At 35.6% G+C, this 13,564-nt stretch overlaps 1 pseudogene; it reads right to left on the bottom strand.

Annotated features, from left to right (window-relative positions):
- Positions 1-528: 528 nt before the first annotated feature.
- LOC143672603 (ribosomal protein uL24-like pseudogene) lies at positions 529-966 on the bottom strand (annotated as a pseudogene).
- Positions 967-13,564: the final 12,598 nt, after the last annotated feature.

Raw genomic sequence — 13,564 nt, 5'->3', positions numbered from 1 at the left:
ATTATCTTACACAGCTTAGCAATGACAAATGCATTGCCTGGATTTCAATGCCATGTCTATTCCTTCTTAGATAAGCCACATTGGTCAATTTTCTTATCCTCTCTATCCTTCCACTCACTCTTCAAAAGGAGGGATTGATGGTTACATCAATTACCTTTGGGAAACTCTGTAGTCCCTGGAAGCTTTTGGATTCTCATAAAAGTTCCAAAGTATTACATTTTCTTTGCTCCACAAATCTCTGTGTCAATTTTTAAAATTATATTGTACAGTACTTGTTTTGGTTTGCTAAGGCTGCCAAAACACAATATACCAGAAGTGGATTGGCTTTTATTTTTGGGAAACATTTCCAAATTTTACTCAAAAAAATTATTAATCATATCTGCAAATGTAGATTTATGCAGGCACATATCAATAATAAAACAAGAAAGAAATGAGATCTTCCAGAAACAAATTGAAAAGTTCCAAAGGAACACAAAGCTAGGCTAAAATGTACAGTTAAACCATCATGTACAGCAGGACACATCGTTCCTAAATTTTCTCAATAAGTCCTTTCTTATATCTGCCTTTCTCTTTTCCAACTTGTCAAGATTTGGCTTTGCATTCAAAAATTTATTTTCCTATCTTTATCCAGCTTTAGCGTGGTGAAAACCACCTTGCTTGGGTGAATGCCACATGGAAATTTTTGCCATTAACATTTTCATGTAGCACTCTGTCATTTGCAATGTAAATGACATACTTCTTTGTGTATACCTGGACTACCTTGACAATTTGCTGAAATTTGTTGTGTCCTCAAACCATCTGGGTCTCATTGTTCTTGTGGATGGCCATGGAGCAGACATCATATTTCTGCCTCAGCTCTTTGGAGAGTGAGGAGGACATGATCTTCCTATCCCCGTGTGAAGGAGCATTGAAGTGACATTTGTGGTTCTTGCTACAGTCAGAGGTCACAAAAGGGTTGAACTTCATGGTGACTGTCTCTGTCAGGTAGGCTAATGTTATGCAGGTGCAGGGCCAGAAGTCTGGATTGTTTTTATAAAGGGGATTTACTAGGTTACAAATTTACATTCCGAAGGCCATTAAAATGTCCAAATTGTAGACATCAACAAACTGATACCTGGACTTTGATGAACGGCTGCTAGCATCTGGAACACCTCTGTCAGCTAAGAAGATATCTCTCCTTTGCTTCCAGTTTGCATTGCTATTAGTTTCTGATTCCAGTGGCTTTTTCTCTGCATTTCCTTGGATCCTTGCTATCTTCTCTGGGGACACATCTTTGAGAACTGCAGGTCCCCTCTCTGGGGCATCTCTCTCCATCCATATTATTCATTTGGTTTCACCTCTCTGCTCTCTTTGTTGACTCTCCAAGCATCTGTGTCTGAGCTATCTCCAAAATGTTTCCTCATTAAATAACTCCAGTAAACTAATTAAGACCTACATTTAGTGGGTCAGGTAACATCTTCATGGAAGAAACTTAATCAAAAAGTTCCACCCACAATAGCTCTGCATTCATAAGTTTGGATAAGAAAAGCATGGCTTTTCTGGGGTGCACAATAGTTTCAAACCACCATAGTAGTCAAAATTCTGACCTATGTTTTTCCTTCAGTTTAGTATCTATTTTTATTTGTTACTTAGAAATGTTACAAACACTTTCTCTGATGTCTTATCTGAGAACTGTATTTTAATGTTTTATTTTTGGTCATTGCAGAATAGAAAAGATGATAACTGATGAAAATTTCCTCAGCCAAATACTGATTTGATCTTGACCTCTTTTTCCCACCCCATGTCAAAACTAAAGTCTGCCATCTTCACTCTGCAAGCATCCTTATTTAGTTATGTTTCCCTCTAGAAGTGTTGACTGATGAAAACTAACATATAGTGGATTAGTGTGGGGCTGGAGAAAAGAAGAATAAAATTAGACAGTGATTAGCAGAGTGAAGAACACCCAAATAATGTAAAGGGAACTAAAATTTTCTAAGAAAAAAATCCCATGGCCAAGACCATTGAGCAGATAGACATGTTCACCTTCCTCCAGCCCAACCTCCACTTTTCACTATGGCACAGTCTGTCTTCCCTGCTTCCTCAATACATTGATGCTCAGTATACATCTTTATAAGGTAACAAGAGCATAGCAATCCTCCCCATAGTCTCTGCCATTCCATTGGCTCTGTCAAAATCTTTTTCTAATCACTCAAAGATCTTTTGTTCTCTACCCAGCCTCTATGCATAGCCTATGATCCCAATATGATCAGAATGATGAAATTGGGAAGATCTCTTGAATGCCTTATCCACTGTTGTGGCTAAGTGTCAATGAGATGACAGTAGGAAAGTATATGGAGAAAAGGAGGAAAAAGACTATCTGTTGGATGCTTCACATCCCTGACATCTCAATCTGCAACAGGAAAGATTGCCATTTTCTTCAATTTATTCCTTAGATTGAAGCATTCTGCCTCCTAACCATCTGTCCATCCTGCTAGAAGTGTATATGTGTAAAATCAAAACCTGCATCCTGCAAGCTTCTAATAGCAGCAATTAAATGTTGCAGTGGGATCTGGGATTAACATTAAAAAACCCATTCCCCCCCCTACCAGATAGTACAATGTTCTTGAGATGAAACATACATTCTCTCAGAGAAGATGCTAGTCAAAAGAGCATTTTTAGACTTTTAAATATTGCCAACCAAAGGGTGTCTTGTAGAAAGTTTTCATACCTATAATTATGACTACCCTCATAAATACACATTCAGAGTATATGTAGCTTGCTTCTTCTGTAAACATAGACCCATGTCAGACAAACTCACCTTATCTTCCAAGGGATACTTTGAAAATATAGCCCATTCCCCTTCACAATATCTTCATGAATCACTCATGGGCCATTGCTGAGATCAGCTCAGAATGAGGGATCGAGGAACTCACTCCAAATCTGAAAAATAGACACTCACACAGAAAAGTCTTTTAAGATGAGAGCAGTGGAATCATGTCTCAAAGACAAGAGCTCTGAGTACTTGCTCAGAACTGTATTTATTTTCTCAGTACAGCGGGGAGTGCACAGAAATAACTTTTGCTTGTGTTTATTCTTTACCAGTATGTGCAGACAGAGAGAATGCCTGTTCATTCATTATCAGGGTAATCATTAGGGGACAAAGAGCATGTTTTTACTCTGTCTATACTGGAGTGATAGCCAAGTGGATGCTTCTCAACTTTGACTAACTTTAGTGTTCTAAAGATAACATTCCATCATAAACCACATGTCTCAGTGCTCTGAGTCTGCAGATTTTTTCAAAGCTGTTTCTTTAACTTCTTCTCTTATTTTTCCCTTCATTTCTCTCTTTTTGTCTTTGAAGGATCAGGCTAGGGACCAAGATGAGCTTCTTGGGAACTAAATAACTTTATCACAGTACACCTTCCAGGTGTCCACCTTCCAGGAAGACAGCCAGGCCTCCCATCTAGAGTGCACATTTTAACTGTTTCTTACCAAGGTCATGCAATGGCAACATCAGGTGAACAGAACAGACTGCAGAAATGCATTTTTCCCTCACATTCGGTCCTTAGAATCTGATTTGTTCACGATGTAACCCATGGCTATTTTGGGGGATAAATTTAGTTTATACATTTTTTTTGTATATAAATATGGGACAAAGTATTAAAATATTTTTATACACACTTAAAAGAATTTAAGAATTTACATGATTTGAACATCATTTGGCCAGTACAACAAGAGTATATATTAAGAACAGATCCACTTACAGTAATATTACTTTAGATTAATAGATTTAGTCACCTGGTTTGGGACAAGAGAAGAAATATTTTCCAGCCAGAAAAACATTTCAAAAACAGAAAAGAAATATTACCCAGATTTGCATAGTTTGGGGCACCCAGTAAAATATGTTATGAAACATACAAACACATTACCCAGTCAGTACAGTATTTTTATTCTAGCTACCATGGTCTAGGGAAGGATTGCATGACTTTTACTTCCTCATTTATTTTTGTAAAACATTTCCAATGGAATTTTAATTATCAGGGATATATTTATATATTTTACATGCATAATACATAAGTTCCCTCTTGGGCTGTTGTCATGTTTAGCTCAGTCCAGTTTTGTTTAATGGTTGATGTTATTGGTCATTGAAGATGTTCAGCTGCATTATTTGGGAATTTAGCAGAGATTCAGCAGGGCGAGATATCATGCAGTCAGGCATATTTATGAGCCCATGATATCAGACTATTAGTCATTTCTCCAGCAATTACCCAGTTTAAGATTATGAACACTGTAACATACTTAATCATGAAGAAAAGTTTGATTAGTAGGTGTCATGGTCAGGGATATGTGTCAACTTGGCCAAATTGTGGTGCCTGTTTATCTAGTTGGGCAAATGCTAGCCTGTGTGTTGCAACGAGGACATTTGATAGAATTAGATTATGATCACATCAGCTGCATCCAAAGATGATTCCATTCCTAATCAGCCAAAGGGGAGTGTCTTCTGCAATGAGTAATGCTTAATCTAATCACAGGAAGCCTTTTAAGGAGGACTCAGAGGAGACAGGTTCCATTCTTGCTTTGGCTGGTGAGCCTCTCCTGTGGAGTTCATCAAGATCATCCATCAGAGTCGTCAGCTTCACAGCCTACATTGTGGATTTTGGACTCTGTGTTCCTGTAGTCATGTGAGACACTTTAATAAATTTTATATTTGCAAGTGTTCCCTGTTGATTCTGTTTCTCTATAGAACCTTAACTAATACAGTAGGCAAAATTTTTAATTCATTCTTTTAAGCATAGGTTACTACCATTGTAATATTATTTCCCTCTGTTATCATTTCAATGTCTCTTGGCCCATCTTGACTGTGTTTCTTTATTCAGACTTTAGAGCTAATTTTTATATAAATGGAGCCAAATCCTCCCATATGAATTGTTACTTTAGGAGCATGATTTAACTTTTCCTAGTTTCCATTTTATAAGGAATAAATATTAATTGCTCTTAAAATGGGAACAATTATTACTTTGAATTTGCAAAGGGGATTTGTAATAATATTTAAGATTTTAGAAGTATTTCTTTGGGTGACATCTTGGTATACATAGGCAACTAGCACTTTAGACTAAGTATAATTAATTTGTCCTATTTGAACAGAGGGTGTTTCTTCTGCCAATTCCCCTGTTATTATTTTCAGTAATATTTGTAAAGCATTTTTTTTTACAAATTTCACACTGATTTTTAATGTGAGTTAAAATAGAAAAAGGTATGTGCACCTAAATGTCCAGGTTGCTGTTGCACCCATTGTGCAAGAGCAGAGTTTTTTCGATAATAATATGCATAGCAATCTTTGCCAAAGCATCTGCACTAGCATTATATTCATGTTCAGGTGAAATTAGGATCAACGAGGCACCTACATGAAAAACAGACACATTAGTAAATTGAACAATTTCCCATATTTCCTTTTCCAGATTGTTTTTACCCATAATTTCCTTCCATGTATTTCTTAATTATTTTATTTCCAGATGGGCATTCAAGTAGTTAATCCATTAGTCACTTTATATAAATCAGTAAGTTTTTTTCAAACAGTGTGATTTATTTTTCTTACACAACCAAGGACGTGATAAACTTAACATAAGTTATTTTGATAAAACACAGCCTCTCTGCTTTTTACACAGATTACATAGAAAAGACTTTTATAACTTTCCACAACAGGCTAGCAGTCCAAGAAAACATTGTCACTTTCACAGACAGAAAACTAAACGTTAGCTTTGCATCACTATATTATTTGATATTAAAGATTTTTTAAAAAAATTATAGATAAACCCATTACATCTTTCTTGACATTGATCATAATTTCCATTTCCACAAACCTTCAGCAACTTACTATATCTGTTTAGGCTTTGTCTTACGTTTTCTTCATTCTGTAACAGCTATTCATTTGATCTTAGGAGAAAACCACTCTCTTTTTCTTATTAATAAAAAACACATCTTTATATCCTTCATACTTATGTCATTACTTCTAGCAAACATTTCACCACATACAATTACTATCAAAATCAAATTTGTTAGAATAATGTTAAATATTTAAAATACTTTATTCAATGCATATTTGAAACATCAATATGCAATTTTTAAAAAATATTGTGATTGACAAATTTTCACAAACATGCAGCCCATACGTGGTATACAATCATGGCTCACAGTATCATGAAACATTTCTGTATTCTTCACCATAATCATTATCATTTTTGTGAAACATAACCATATACAAACACAAACACTCTTACCATATAATCATTCCAGTCTTGTTATATAACCAACAACTCACAAAATCATCATATAGTTGTATATTCATCGTCCTGATCATTTCTAAGAACATTGGCATCAATTCAGAAAAAGAAATAATAAGAAAACAGAAAAAAACTCGTGCATACCATACCACTTATTCCTCCCTTTCATTGATCACTAACATTTCAATCTACTAAATTTATTTTAACATTTGTTCCCCCATCATTTATTCATTTTTAATCCATATGTTCTACTTGTCTGTCAGTAAGGTAGATAAAAGAAGCACCAGACACAAGGTTTTCAGCCTCATGCAGTCGCATTATGAAAACTGTATCATTATGCAATCATCTTCAAGAAACATGGCTACTGGAGCACAGCTCTACATTTTCAGGCAGTTCCCTCCAGCCTCTGCATTACAACTTAACTAAAGAGATGATACCAATTTAATGCATAGGAATAACCTCCAGGATAATCTCTTGACTCTGTTTGGAATCTCTCAGCCATTGACACTTTATTTTGTCACATTTCAGTCTTCCCCTTTTGGTTGAGATACTTTTCTCAATCCCTTGATATTGAGTCTCAGCTCATTCTAGGATTTCTATCGCACATTGCCAGAAAGGTCCACAACCCTGGGAGTCATGTCCCAAGTAGAGATGGGGAGGGGAGTGAGTTTGCTTGTCATGTTGGCTGGGAGAGAGAGGCCACATTTGAGCAAAAGAATGGGTTATCTTGGGGGTGATTCTTAGGCCTAATTTTAAGTAGGCTTAGCTTATCCTTTGTGGTGTTAAGTACCATATGAACAACCCCCAAGATTGGGGACTCAGACTATTGCTTTTGTTGTCCCCACTGCTTGTGAGAATATCAAGAAATCTCCACTTGGGAAAGTCCAATTTTCCCCCTTTCTCAACATTTCCCCAAGGGGACTTTGCAAAAACTTTTTTATTCACTGTTTAAATTACTCTGGGATTTTCCAGAACATCACTGTGGAGAAACCTACAAAATCTCATGCCATACTCAAGTTTCCAAGTATTATGGTGTTCAATTACACTGTCCACATAAGTTATATTAGGAAATACACTAGTCACAATATAAATTTTTTTACGAAAAAAATTAGCATCTTTTGTTTTAGTCTCTCACATAAGTTAAAGTTTTAAAATATTAATTACTATTTTCAACACCCTGCATTATTGACATCCCTTTATTCTTCCTCATGCAAAACATTTTTAAATTTACACATTTAGTCACTGTCATCATACACTCTAAGTATTCCTAGATTATACCATCTAAGTCTTCTTCATATATCTTTCCCTCTGATTTCATTTGTGCCCCCAGGCCCCTCCCTCTATCATTCTCACATTCAGCTTTGTTCAGTGTTAAAACATTATTGTATTACAGTTAGGTAGTATTGTGCTATCCATTTCTGAATTTTTACAAGCAGTCTTACCACACAATATTTTTAATTAATTTATTTATTAATTAAAAATTTTAAAAACAAGCGAACAAAAACATTAACATATGATCATTCCATTCTACATATATAAACAGCAATTCACAATATCATCACATAGTTGCATATTCATCATTTCTTAGAACATTTGCATCAATTCAGAAAAGGAAATAAAAAGAAATCAAATGAAAGCAGTAAAAAAGATTATATATAGCATACCCCTCACCCATAGCTTTCACTGATCACTAGCATTTCAAACAAAATTTATTTTAACATTTGTTCCCCCTATTATTTATTTTTATTCCACATGTTCTACTCATCTGTTGACAAGGTAGGTAACCAGAGCATCAGACAAAAGGTCACACATTGTGAAAGCTATATCATTATTCAATCATCATCAAGAAACATGGCAACTGGAACACAGCTCTACATTTTCAGGCATTTCCCTCATGCCTCTCCATTACATCCTGAATAACAAGGTGATATCTACTTAATGTGTAATAAAAACCTCCAGGATAAACTCTTGACTGTGTTTGAAATCTCAGAGCCATTGATGCTTTGTCTCATATCACTCTTCCACCTTTTGGTTGAGAAGGTTTTCTCAATCTCTTGATGCTGAGTCTCAGTTCATTCTAGGATTTCTGTCCCACGTTGCCAAGAAGGTGCACACCCCTGGGAGTCATTTCCTATATAGACAGGGGGAGGGTGGTGTGTTTGCTTGTTGTATTGGCTGGAAAGAAAGGCCACATCTGAGACACAAAAGAGGCTCTCTTGGGGACGATTCTTAGCCCTAAATTTTAAGTAGACTTGACCTATACTTTGGGGTTAAGTTTCAGATGAACAACCCCCAAGACTGGGGGCTCAGCCTAGAGCTTTGGTTGTCCACAGTGCTAGTGGGAATGTCAAGAATTCAACTTGGGGAAGTTGAATTTCTCTCAGTTCTCACCATTCCCTGAAGGGGACTTTCACTGCACAACCTTTTTCACTTCAGTTCCAATTACCCATATCTACCATATATCTGTCTCCTGATAACCTCTATTTTTAGCTGAAATTATTCAAATTCATCCCTTAATGTTAGCTCATATAACTGAGACCATTCAGTATTTCTCCTTTTGTTTCTGGCTAATTTCCCTCACCAAAATGTCTTTAAGGTCCAACCATATTGTTACATACTTCATAACTTTATTCTGTCTTACAGCTGCATAATATTCCATCATATGTACAGACCACAGCTTGTTTAACCACTCCTCTGTTGATGGGCATTTGGGCTGTTCCCATCTCTAGACAATTGTAAATAATGCTGTTATAAACATTGGTGTGCAATTTTCCATTTGTTTTCGTGCCCTCATGTCTTCTGAGTAGATACTTAGCAATGGTATTGCCAGGTCACATAGCAATTCTATGCTTGGCTTCCTGAGCAACTGACAAACTACCTTCTACAGAAGTTGCCTCATTTGACATTCCCAGAAACAGTGGATAAGTGTGCTTCTTCCTCCACATCCTCTCCAGCACTTGTCATTTTCTGTTTTTTTATTAATTAAAGAAAAAAATAAATTAACACAACATTTAGAAATCATTCCATTCTACATATGCAATCAGTAATTCTTAATATCATCACATAGATGCATGATCATCATTTCTTAGTACATTTGCATCGATTTAGGAAAAGAACTAGCAAAACAACAGCAAAAGATATAAAATATTAACCCAGAGAAAAAAGTAAAAATAATAATAATAAAAAAGAAAAAAGACACAAACAAACAAACAGACAAACAACAAAAAAAAACCTATAGCTCAGATGCAGCTTCATTCAGTGTTTTAACATGATTACTTTACAATTAGGTATTATTGTGCTGTCCATTTTTGAGTTTTTGTATCTAGTCCTGATGCACAATCTGTATCCCTTCAGCTCCGATTACCCATTTTCTTACCCTGTTTCTAAGTCCTGTTGGTCTCTGTTACCAATGACATATTCCAAGTTAATTCTCGAATGTCAGTTCACATCAGTGGGACCATACTGTATTTGTCCTTTAGTTATTGGCTAGACTCACTCAGCATAATGTTCTCTAGGGCCATCCATGTTATTACATGTTTCATAAGTTTATTCTGTCTTAAAGCTGCATAATATTCCATTGTGTGTATATACCACAGTTTGTTTAGCCACTCTTCTGTTGATGAACATTTTGGCTGTTTCCATCTCTTTGCAATTGTAAATAACGCTGCTATAAATATTGGTGTGCAAATGTCCGTTTCTGTCTTTGTCCTTGAGTCCTTTGAGTAGATACCTAGCAATGGTATCGCTCGGTCGTATGGCAATACCATATTCAGTTTTTGAGGAATCGCCAAACTGCCTTCCACAGTTGTTGCACCATTTGACATTCCCACCAACAGTGGATAAGTGTGACTCTTTCTCCGCATCTTCTCCAGCAGTTCTCATCTTCCGTTTTGTTGATAATGGCCATTCTGGTGGGTGTGAGATGATATCTCATTGTGGTTTTGATTTGCGTTTCTCTAATGGCCAGGGACATTGAGCATCTCTTCATGTGCCTTTTGGCCATTTATATTTCCTCTTCTGAGAGGTGTCTGTTCAAGTTTTTTCCCATTTTGAAATGGGGTTGGCTGTCTTTTTATTGTTGAGTTGGACAATCTCTTTATAAATTCTGGATACTAGACGTTTATCTGATATGTCGTTTCCAAATATTAACTCCCATTGTGTAGGCTGTCTTTCTACTTTCTTGATGAAGTTCATTGAGTCACAAAAGTGTTTAATTTTAAGGAGCTCCAATTTATTTATTTCCTTATTCAGAGCTCTTGCTTTAGGTTTAAAGTCCATAAAACTGCCTCCAATTGTAAGTTTCATAAGATATCTCCCTACATTTTCCTCTAACTGTTTTATGGTCTTAGACCAAATGTTTAGATCTTTGATTCACTTTGAGTTAACTTTTGTATAGGGTGTGAGATACGGGTCTTCTTTCATTCTTTTGCATATGGATATCCAGTTATTTAGGCACCATTTATTGAAGAGACAGTTCTTTCCCAGGTGAGTTGGCTTGACTGTCTTATAAAAGATCAAATGTCCATAGATAAGAAGGTCTATATCTGAGCACTCTATTCGATTCCATTGGTAGATATATCTATCTTTATGCCAATACCATGCTGTTTTGACCACTGTGGCTTCATAATGTGCCTTCAAGACTGGCAGCGTGAGACCTCTAGCTTTGTTTTTTTTTTCCTCAAGATACTTTTAGCAATTCAGGGCACCCTGCCCTTCCAGATAAATTTGGTTATTGGTTTTTCTATTTCTGAAAAATAAGTTGTTGGAAATTTGATTGGTATTGCATTGAATCTGTAAATCAATTTAGGTAGGATTGACATCTTAACTATATTTAGTCTTCCAATCCATGAACACGGTATGCCCTTCCATCTATTTAGGTCTTCTGTGATTTCTTTTAACAGTTTTTTGTAGTTTTCCTTGTATAGGTTTTTTGTCTCTTTAGTTAAATTTATTCCTAGGTATTTTATTCTTTTAGTTGCAATTATAAATGGGATTCGTATCTTGATTCCCCCTCAGCTTGTTCATTGCTAGTGTATAGAAATGCTACAGATTTTTAATGTTGATCTTGTAACCTACTACTTTGCTGTACTCATTTATTAGATCTAGTAGTTTTTTTCTGGGTTTTTCTGTTTTTGCCATATAGTATCATATCATCTGCAAACAGTGATAGTTTTACTTCTTCCTCTACAATTTTGATGCCTTGTATTTCTTTTTTTGGCTAATTGCTCTGGCTAGAACCTCCAACATGATGGTGAATAATAGTGGTGATAATGGACATCCTTGTCTGCTTCCTGATCTTATGGGGAAAGTTTTCAATTTTCCCCATTGAGGATGATATTAGCTGTGGGTTTTTCATATATTCCCTCTATCATTTTAAGAAAGTTCCCTTGTATTCCTATCTTTTGAAGTGTTTTCAACAGAAAAGTATGTTGAATCTTGTCAAATGCCTTCTCTGCATCAATTGAGATGATCACGTGAATTTTCTGTTTTGATTTGTTGATGTGGTGTATTACATTAATTGATTTTCTTGTGTTGAACCATCCTTGCATACCTGGGATGAATCCTACTTGGTCATGATGTATAATTTTTTTAATGTGTTGTTGAATTCGATTTGCTAGAATTTTGTTGAGGAGTTTTGCATCTATATTCATTAGAGAAATTGGACTGTAGTTTTCTTTTTTTTGTAGTATCTTTGCCTGGTTTTGGTATGAGGGTGATTTTGGCTTCATACAATGAATCAGGTAGCTTTCCCTCTGCTTTGAATTATTTGAAGAGTTTCAGGAGAGTTGGTATTAATTCTTTCTGTTATGTTTTGTAGAATTCACATGTGAAGCCGTCTGCTCCTGGACTTTTCCTTTTAGGAAGCTTTTGAATGACTGATTCAATTTCTTTACTTGTGATTGGTTTGTTGCGGTCATCTATTTCTTCTTGAGTCAAAGTTGGTTGTTCATGCCTTTCCAGGAACCCGTCCATTTCATCTAAATTGTTGTATTTATTATCATAAAGTTGTTCATAGTATCCTGTTATTACCTCCTTTATTTCTGTGAGGTGAGTGGTTATGTCTCCTCTTCAATTTTTTATCTTATTTATTTGCATCCTCTCTCTTCTTTTTCTCAATATTGCTAAGGGCTCATCAATCTTATTGATTTTCTCATAGAACCAACTTCTGGTCTTATTGATTTTCTCTATTGTTTTCAATTTCATTCATTTCTGCTCTAATGTTTGTTATTTCTTCCCTTTTGCTTGCTTTGGGGTTAGTTTGCTGTTCTTTCTCCAGTTCTTCCAAGTGGACAGTTAATTGCTGAATTTTTGTCTTTTTTTCTTTTGTGATATAGGCATTTAGGGCAATAAATTTCCCTCTTAGTACTGCCTTTGCTGCCTTCCATAGTTTTTGATATGTTGTGTTTTCATTTTCATTCGCCTCGAGGTATTTACTAAATTCTTTTGCAATTTCTTCTTTGACCCACTCGTTGTTTAAGAGTGTGTTGTTGAGCCTCCACGTATTTGTGAATTTTCTGGCACTCCACCTATTGATTTCCAGCTTCATTCCTTTTGATCCAAGAAAGTGTTGTGTATGATTTCTATCTTTTTAAATTGGTTAAGGCTTGCTTTGTGACCCAGCATATGGTCTATCTTTGAGAATGATCCATGAGCACTTGAGAAAAAGGTGTATTCTGCTGTTGTGGGGTGTAATGTCCTATAAATGTCTGTTAAGTCTAGCTCATTTATTGTAATTTTCAAATTGTCAGTTTCTTTATTGATCTTCTGTCTAGATGTTCTGTCCATTGATGAGAGTGGTGAATTGAAGTCTCCAACTATTATGGTATATGTGTTTATTTCCCTTTTCAGCGATTGCCGTGTATTCCTCACGTATTTTGGGGCATTCTGGTTGGGTGCATGAATATTTATGATTGTTATGTCTTCTTGTTTAATTGTTCCTTTTATTAGTAGATAGTGCCATTCTTTGTTTCTTTTAACTGTTTTACATTTGAAGTCTAATTTGTTAGATATTATTATAACTACTCCTGCTCTTTTCTGGTTGTTATTTTCATGATATAACTTTTCCCAACCTTTCACTTTCAACCTATCTTTATCTTTGGGTCTAAGATGTGTTTCCTGTAGACAGCATATAGACGGATCCTCTTTTTTAATCCATTCTGCCAGTCTATGTCTTTTGATTGGGGAATTCAGTCCATTAACATTTTGTGTTATTACTCTTTGGATAATATTTTCCTCTACCATTTTGTCTTTTGTATTATATATATCATATCTGATTTTCCTTCTTTCTATACGCTTCTCCACAC

This window comes from Tamandua tetradactyla, chromosome Y (genome assembly GCF_023851605.1).
Source record: "Tamandua tetradactyla isolate mTamTet1 chromosome Y, mTamTet1.pri, whole genome shotgun sequence".
NCBI lineage: Eukaryota > Metazoa > Chordata > Mammalia > Pilosa > Myrmecophagidae > Tamandua > Tamandua tetradactyla.
Note: the sequence above shows the minus strand (reverse complement) of the source record. Positions and strands in the feature narration are given on the sequence as shown.